The sequence below is a fragment of the Canis aureus genome, chromosome 2 (genome assembly GCF_053574225.1).
Source record: "Canis aureus isolate CA01 chromosome 2, VMU_Caureus_v.1.0, whole genome shotgun sequence".
Taxonomy (NCBI): Eukaryota; Metazoa; Chordata; class Mammalia; order Carnivora; family Canidae; genus Canis; species Canis aureus.
In genome coordinates, this window is record NC_135612.1 from 90961058 (window position 1) to 90970747 (window position 9690).

Below are 9690 nucleotides of genomic sequence, written 5' to 3' on the forward strand. Positions count from 1 at the left end.
AGAGGGAGAGGCAGGCTCCCTGCTGAGCGGGGAGCCCAACATAGGGCTTGAACCCAGCATTCTGGGATCACAACCGGTGCCTAATGGCAGATGTTTAACCGATTAAGCCCCCCAGGTTCTCCTGTGTTGACTTTTCAGTGAAGGCTTTTTAAGTTGATGCTCCCAAATGTTCAACCTGTTTTTGAATTAACATGAATAGTTATTTTCAAGCCACAACTAGTAATCTTCTTTTAATCATGGATTCAAGATGTATTGGAATTTTACTGAGGATCTTCAACAACTCTTAAGTATTACCTTGAATGATGTATGTTTCAGATCCCTCTTTACCCCCAAGCTTCCTTTCTCAATTACCTTATATCCACAATGTCTTTATAGGCCTCTCCTAAGTCCTGCATGGGTTTGCTGATTCTAAGACTCCAATTTCCTCCCTGTCCTTGGGATGTCTTCTGTTTTAAAGATATGACAACCACTCTGACTCTGCTCTTTCAGGATGAGAAAGAAGAACGCTATTTCAAGATTTATCCACATTTGGTTTTGCCTTATGTAACATCTCACTACAATAATTTTTAGTTTCAGAAATAGGTTCATCTATAAATTATGAAACCACCAGGAAATATAGAACTTCATAAATTTGATAAGTACTCAAACACTTGGATATGTTCACGAGAGCGTTAATATTTAATAGCACAGCAAACAAATCAGAAGTTAAAACCAGAAGTTGAAACAAAATAAAACTATATGCTTTTATGTATGATGTCCTCAGATCCCTGCTCCTGGTCCTTCATTAGATGGAGTCACAAGCTCATCCTCCTGATGTCTCATTTTGTAACAGGGGTCTTATATTAAGACAGCGCTAGACTCTCATTGCCCCTGTATTCTCATGGAGGAATGTAACCTGGTAAGTTAGGGAGAAGTTAAGTGGGCAGAGCTCGACTCACTACCCATTCAGTTTTAGAGTCCCCCTTGATGTGGGTGCAGGGAATGGTCTTTTGTTACCACACAGTGACCCATTTCTCTAACAGCTCCATCAATTATGTGAATGATATATTTGTCTCCATATGACAAAATCCTTTATATATATATATATATATATATATATATATATATATATATATATGAACTTGTTCAGAAGTTGGATAGGAGATAAAAATGTATTTTATTCAGACCCTTCAAATATCAACACAGTAGGACTAATGTAGGAAGACTATGGGGCAAATGGTACCAAAGTTCCAAGGAACGGGGGGGGGGGGTCCTTGTTTTTCTTTTACAATCAAAAGGTCATGTGCTCTTGGGTAAATCATTTAGACCACAGAATGTTCCATACCGTATCCATGTGCAGTTGTCCAGAAAACGTAACAGGGATGAAGATTCACCAAACAAGCTCTACACGCTGGTTACCTACATACCTGTCACCACTTTCAAAAATCTACAGACTGTTAATGAGAACTAATTGCTGATTGTCAAATAAAGGTATGAAATTGCAAAAAAAAAAAAAAAAGTTTTTCAGTTGCAAAACTGAGAAGGATAAGCTAAGTTCATGTTTTGAAATCCTAAATTATTGACAATCCCAAGAGGAAAAATGGAGGGGGTCCGAGTGGAGAAGTAATTCTGGAGTTCCCATATCTGCTTTAACAAGGGCAGCCCTACTTCTAGCAAATATTGAGCTTCCCAATAGGACTTTACAACTAAATATTTGAAAACCATTCCACAAGATGATTTCTATTACTTCTTCCATTTCTGACACAGTGTGGCTCCGTGTAAAATTCACAGGCAATGACTTAGTATAACAGGAATTATGCAGGCTTGGGAACAAAGGTCTAAATTAGAATCTTGACTCTAACATACACAACGGCTTTGGACAAGATGAACAATAAAATTGTTGGATGCATGGATAGTTAGCTAGATAGACATATGCTGTTCTTGTTTACATTAAGTGGGGTGGCAGGTGGGCAATCTCTGAAATCAAGGAGAGTGTTGGGAACTCATTCCTATTCTCCTTGTTTCCATCTTTCAAAGGGAAAGGAAAGCTTGTTCAAACAGTACTATCAATATTTATACAGTATTTTAACCATTTTTACACACGCGTTGTCTCATTCGATTCACATGGTTCTTCAGTACAAGTCTACATTAACTTCCTCCTTTCTAGAGTGAGGAAACCACCTTAGTGTTCTGCTCAAGGTCATGTAGCTAATAAACGGCAGGCCTGGGGTTTGAACCTGGGCTCTCCAATGCTGAATCCATGCGAGTGCCTCCACGCTAATAAGGCAGCTCTGAATGAGTCATACATATTCAGTTTCATCTACCATCATCACTTTTTCTGGTTCAACTCATCCATGTGACTCCTGTAAAATGAAATTGGCAATTGTTTATGGCACTGGCAGTGGGTTGTTATGTCAGCTCATCTACTGAGGCAGCCATTGTGAAATAATGTGTGCGGTGACCCCTCAGTGTGAAGTCTAGCACCTATGTCATACTTGTCATTGTTCAGCACTAATATCTGCCCTGCTTCTTCTTAAATACACTTCCCGAGTATTCACATCAAGGTGTTTGCTCTCAAAGTGATCCGACTTTCAAGTTTAGGAAAATTACAGACCAATAGGCACGGCTTTCTGTGTGCAAGCACAGTACTGCATCTTTACTCCAGGTGAAACACTCTTGAAAATAAAAACATTCCGAAGGAGAGTTTTGGATAGACAAGCTGTTATTACCGCTTTGAGGATGCTCTGTTGATAATTATTGTTGATTTGGTTATAATCGACCAAATTCCAGGATAACTCAGTTCTTCTATTTTCTGTAATTTCTGCCTGTGTGACAAAACTGTTTTCCAGGTGAAAAACGGATCAAGGAATAGGGCGCTGCTTTCTGGGGTGATATTTTTGTTGCAAGTCTGCCAGGAATATAGCTTTTACAGTTTCTTTGAACTGACCCCCCAGTTCCAACTCATTTCGCTCACCCTTCTTACTCTTTCTATTCTTCTTCAAACCACTCACACAGAACAACTAACAAACAGATAAACAATAAAAACAAAGTGAACAACAGCAGCCGGTATCCACAAGGCCGGCTGGGAAAGGAATGAGCATGATGTATGACCTGGTACGTTTCAGACTTGTGGTTTACACTGATCCCTCTCCTCCTTGCACACCCTACATTTGGTCCCAAGTCAAGTCCTATCATCTTAACCTTAAAAAGCCAGAATTTAATCTCTCCTTGGTTATTTCGATGGCCTCCTAACCGACATTCCCACATTTTCTGTCAACAGCGTCTCATTACAATACAATAGACGAGGTGATTTTTCTTATAATGGAAACCAGATATCGTCCTTCCTTTGCTCGGCACCCTGCCATCTGCCCATCTCCCTCAGTCTAATAGCCAATGTCTTCCCAATGCCCTGTGAACCTTATAGGTACTGGCCCGTTGTTACTCTTCTTGTTACTCTCCTCCCGTTCCTTCTGCTCTAAGCACACTGATCTCCTTGTTGTTACATAAACATACCCCTGGCCCCAGACTACCTCCTGTCTATGGCCTTTGATCTACAATTGTCTTTATTTGGAAATCCTTTCTCTGAGATCTCAGTGGGGCTCTATCTCTTCTCTCCCACAGGTCTTTAATTCAATGTTACCATTCCAGTGAAGCTTTCTCTGACCACTCTAAAATTGCCCATAATGCCCCTTAGCCCTCTTTCTACTCTATATTTGTTCTGAACCCTGGCTACCACAAACAAACTACGTATTTTGTCATTAAGCTTGTATACTCTCTGCCTCTCACATCTAGCAGATAAGCTCCACAGAGACAGCACTGTGCCTTGTATCGTTGAGTGCTTTATCCCTAACAACTCAGCCAGCACCTGGTGTTTGGTAGGTATCTATCAGGAATTTGTTGAATGAGCAACTCTTTCTGCCATTCATTTTGCAGACCGAGCCCTGATCACTTCAAAGGAGCTAGATCTCTGTAATGCGTCGTCTTCAGAATCTTAATAGTTGAGCACATGACTTCTGGCTACCTCAGCTGTGTGACTTTGCACAGGCCAATCAGCTTTATTTCTCTTTTAGTAAAATGAAAAAAAAAAATCATACACAAGTCATCCGGTATCTGTTAAATTTAAATGAGACAATGTGTAGGAAAATAAGGTTTTAAAGTTTGGTGTAAATATTTATATTGTTATCATTGTATAAAGTTTTATTGCATTAGCTATTCAGGATAATTTTCTGACACAGTGGTATGGATGATCCCCCAGAGCATGGAAAGACTCTTGATTTGGGGTCAGGTTTTTTTTTTTTTTTCTTTTTCCAATCTTACTGATTTTAATAAACTTGTGTTTGTTTTTTCTTCCACCACTCCTCCAATCCACATCCTGCTACATTCAATATCTATTTACTTTTCAGGTTTCAGCCAAAAAAAATTACTCCCTCCACAATATCCTCCCTATCTTCCACACAGATTAAATTGGATTTATATTTTATGTGTTTATAGAGGATATCAAACTTTATCATTCTCAATTCCATAAATGCAGAAATTTTTTCAGTGTATATCTTCTCTATTGAAAGCACCATAAAGACATGAACCATATGTTTTGTTGCCAATATATTACATTCTGGATAGTTTTTTTTTTTTTTTGACCGAACAATGCATTTTTAGAAAAATTTAAATGTCACTTACATATTTCAACTTTAAATCCTTATAAGACAACCCACCTCTCCCTAAAGATATTATTATTTTTAACCTATTATTAGACTTTTTTGTATATATGGCTTAACTACTACATTTTTTGTCTGTATGCCTTATCAATTTCATCTTATCCTCCATATATTTAGCAACCATTCACTACAATAATTTTTTGATCGTATTATGTAGTACAAGCTATTCTAATTTGTTTAATTTTACATATTTTTATTTCATGCTGCATGTAGCAATTCTCATGGTATAACTAACCCGATCTATGTGTAACTTCTCTAATATCTATTTCCATTTTATAGGAGAGAAATCTAAGTTACTGGAAAGTCAAATATCTTGCCTCAATTCACATAGAGGGCCAAAGATTTTAACTCAAATAGTGAATTTCCAAAATTTATATCCTATCAAGAACACAGAGAAATGAGTAAGAAAGTTCCTCAGACACTGAGGAAATAAGTATTTAATGACATGCAAATAAAACTTAATTGATAATTTTTATGTAATTGTTGCTGATGGTTAAACTGCCCACTGAAAATAATAAAGTCTTGATACTCAGTAAATTCTAAAAAAAAATTGTTTTAATAAATAATGTTTTGGTTTTAGTACATAATTTATTGGAACTATTCATACTCCACCACACACACACAAACTCATAGATATTTGAGCAGTCTTGTTGACTAAAACATCTTGTTGACTAAAAATCATATATATATATATATATATATATATATATATATATATATTCAAGTTCACAAAAAAGAATAATACACCACTGTCACTTTGGAACAGACCTGCATAGTTTGTGAGCTACAGCAAAAAATAAATGTGCTATACTCCACTTAGAGACTTCACCTTAAGAAGAAAAGTATTGTCTTTCTTTTCAGTTGTAAGGAGATTCAGTATCTATATCAAGTGTCCTGATAGCTACATCCTGGTTCTTCTATCCTTGCCTCCTCCCAGAGCCCCACCACCTGGGTTTGACAGCAGCAGAGGATGAGAATGGACATTTATAACAGATCTGTCTGCAAGAGAACTGTGGTGCTATTTGCTACTGCTATTTTAGCAAGGGTCTAGACTTCCTGGCTAGGAATCGGGTTCTTCAGTTTGATTGTCCAGAAAATACTAGAACACATATCGAGGGCAGATCGAATGGCCAGGTACAGAAAGGATAGCAAAGCTTTATTAATTTTGCTTCTCTCAAAACAAAAAGGGATTGTCCAGCAACTTCTCCAGAAGAAAGTGCCTGTGAAGGAAATCAAAATCAATCCAGATAAACTTATAGATGTTTAGAGAAAAAAAATGATTGTTTTTTTATACAAAGATCAAGATTTAAAAGAAAAAGCTCAAAGATGTTTTGTCCCCTACATTCATTCAAAGTAGCTGATGAAGGATAAAGAGGTATTTAAAGTAAGAAAGTTACCTGTACCTGAATATGGTCTGTCTCTTGGTCCTGCCGTGACACCACAGGTAGGATTTCTTCAGAAAATGCAGAAACAACCCACCAAAGAATTATTCATGAGTTAAGATAATAAAGTTATTGTGCCAAGAATTGTTCCCTCACTAATGATGAAATGAAAGAATTTAGAGTCCACTTCACTGAGAAAATGTCCATTCTTCAGGAAGGTGGGATAGGACCAGAAGGGTCAGAGTTCAGACTGGCTAGTGGTATTAGTGGTGGAGAGGAAGAAGAGAAGGTAGGCGGGAAGAAATGTCAAAAGAAGCTGGGAAAAACAAAAGGGTGTCAATCTCAATCTGTTGCTAACATTGATGAAGTACAGAAGATCAAGGAAGGTCCTACACTGTTCTTGGACAGAGATGAGGAGGAGGAAGAGACTCGATACTGATTTCTTCAAGATGAAGTGGCACAAGGTCTTTCGGGTTGGACCTTAAAGAACATAAAGCATTATAGAAGAAAACAGCTTCTAAATCCGGTGTCAAGAAGAAAGTGACCATGGTTGCAGAAGCAAAAAAATATATATATAATGGAGAAATATATATATATTATAATATAATTATATATTATATTATGATATATCTATCATAATATAATTATAATTATATTATATTATGATATATAATAATATATAAATGATTATATAAAGCGAAAGATTATATAAAATTACAAAAAATGTATTTGTTTAATCAATTGACATATACCTGCATTACGTGTGCAAATGACTGGGGAACTTATGTGTGCAAATGACTTAGTTCACAATAGCTTCTTAACTCTGTGTGTAGTGTCTGCAAAGTATGTCGAAGGAGTTGTTAAATTTCTATAATCAAAAACATAAATGCAGCATGAAGAGTCCATATTTCACAGCAAATATGGAGCTGGGAAGAACCTTAAAATATAGGTGGTCTCTCCTCAGCTGAGAGAATGGAGGCGCAGAAAGGTTAAGTGACCTCACCAGCATCACACAGAGCACTGATTCCCAGAGGAGTGCTGGGACCATGTTACTTCTCCATTAATTCTCCTGTGAATCATTTTATGGCTTGAAGACTCCCTGTGCAATAAAAGTTTATTATCCGTGTGTCAGGAACTTTGCTAGGTGCTGGAGTTACAGCGATTTATGAGACATAGCCTGTGCCCTAAAGGACACTACAGTCTAATGGTAAAGGTAGACACAAAACATGCTATAGAAACTAATAAGTGAAATGCATACAGAAGAGAAACATGTAACTCAGTCTGGAGGGGTCATGGCAGAGATATTGGAGAGAGTGGCCTCCAATCTGAGTCTTAAAGGATAAGTAGGAGTAGAATTTTTCCAGATGGGATAGGGGAATGGGGGTAGGAAAAGCCCTATGCATTGGAAAGGATTAGCTAGGCAGAGATACAATAAGCAAAAGCAGTTTGATATATTGGGGAGGGGTTGAGGTGTAGAGAAAATATGAACAATTCACCGCTGCTGGAGTTTGAAAGATGAAGAGGAAGTTAGCAGGAAGTAAGTCTGCATGAGAAGGTCCAAACCTTAAAATGCTTAGTAAGTCACAATTAGAGAATGTGGAGTGATTGGAGAATTTTCAATAGGAGTGTCATATTGGGTTGTATTTATGGAACTCCGGTGCCAACATGATCTAAGGAGTCAAGGAAAGCTGGTAGATTAGCTAGGAAATTGGTGCAATAATTCAGTTTTGAGGTGCTGGAGACATGATTTAGGACAGAGAAATTGATATGAGGGCAGAGGAGACAGATTTAGAAAGATAGAGATATGTAGACGTTGTGAAAGGTTGGGGCACCTGGGTGGTTCGGTCAGTTATTAATCATCCGACTCTTGGTTTTAGCTCAGTACATGATCTCAGGGTCATGAGCTGGAGCCCTGCATTGGGCTCCATGCTCAGCTCAGAGTCTGCTTGGAATTCCTTCTCCCTTTCTCTCCCTCCCCCTCCGGGCCTCCCCCTGCTTGCATGTACGCTCTCTCTGTCTCTAAAATAAATACATAAAATCTTTTTTAAAAAATGCTGTAAAAGATTTCTTACTCACATAATGAGGTTTTCTAGGAGACCAGGGTTTGATCGCCCAATGGCACCAAAAGAGAAAGTAGGCTCTCTTATCAGCTTGCCTAGATGTCGGAAAGACAGGGACAATGGGGTGTAGACCTGGAAATCTGGCCTCAGTCAAATATTAAACATGGAGCCAGTCCCTTGACTTACAAAGGGATTGCCTCGCCTTCTGTGGCCAAGCATTATACCAATAAGATGAACGGCTAGAAATAGCAGAGTTAAGGCATTTATGTTCTTCAAGCTTCAACTACTGACACAGAGGTTCCAGTGACCAGGAATATTAAAACCAGGAAATCAAGGCGACAAAGGGCAATCCAGGACTCAAGAAAGATTTCCATTCCAGAGGGGTAGTGGGGCACTCAATCCAGAAACTAAACCCAGAGTGCATAAATCCAGCCAAAGGAAGAAACCTAAGAAGGCAAGATCCAAATGCCAGAGCTGCTGGTGATCAGAACTTCAGAAGTGCTCAGGAATTTGGCTGGACTGAGCCTGCAGGTGAAGGTTATTATCCAGTACATCTGGGAGACGCCAGAGTCATGTCACATCTTCAAGAGCTTACAACCTTGTTAGTAGAGAGGAAAAAAATCCTATGAAACAATACGTGGTGCACCTTATCACAGATGACAACCGAGGCCATGACTGGAATGAAACCTCGAATTATCAAAGTTCAAATTTTAAGACACCATGCCAAGCTTATAAACCCACACGTCATATCCTTGTGGTTAATCCAAAGAGGAAAGAAGAGAGATTTTTCAGTTTTTAAGGGCAAGCAGCCTGCCCGAGAAGGCTTGAGAAGAGGACAAAGATCCTTGCTGGGTTTTTGACAAGACTCCCTGGATACAATTGAAATTCTGCTACTCAGATTGCTGAGAGAATCACCCAAGTAGAATTTAGTCTTCTGTTAAATTCTTTACTTTTTTTTTTTTTCCCAGAAGTCACAAACTGATCCATTAAACTCCTGCTTTCATTTAGCAGTTCTCTCTCTAAGCTGACATCCCATAACACAGGGATATTTTCCAAATATATTTATGCCATCAGTGAAAAGAATTCCCACCATTAACACACTGTCAAAGACATCATCACTGAAACTGCTAAGTGTTTTTACAGAGTCATGGAATCTCGGCAGTTTATTTGAGAGCCTATTGTGCATATTTGTACCTCAAAAACTCAACCATCAGCGGGTCCTTATTAACCATAGATCTCATAATGTCACTCTGTTCTGGAGGGAATAGGATTGCTGATTAGGCTGGCTTTTCAATAATGGAGGACCAGTGTCATAATAGAAGGCAGAGGAGTTTGGAAACAGGACAATATTTTCTGGGAGCTAGATGATATATAAAACATTTCATTTAGGGGTGCCTGGGTGGCTCAGTGGGTTAAGCAGCTGACCTTTGGACTCAGGTCATGATCCCAGGATCCCAAAATGAGCCCCAAGTCAGGCTTTGCTTGAAGATTTTCTCCCTCTGCCCCTCCCCCAACTTGTGCACATGGGGGTGCGTGAGCACATGCTCTCTCTCT

General features: G+C 38.6%; 1 pseudogene; it reads left to right on the plus strand.

Annotated features, from left to right (window-relative positions):
• LOC144289952 (putative ATP-dependent RNA helicase DDX10) overlaps positions 1 to 6715 on the plus strand; it is an 83048-nt pseudogene extending 76333 nt beyond the window's left edge.
• Positions 6716 to 9690: the final 2975 nt, after the last annotated feature.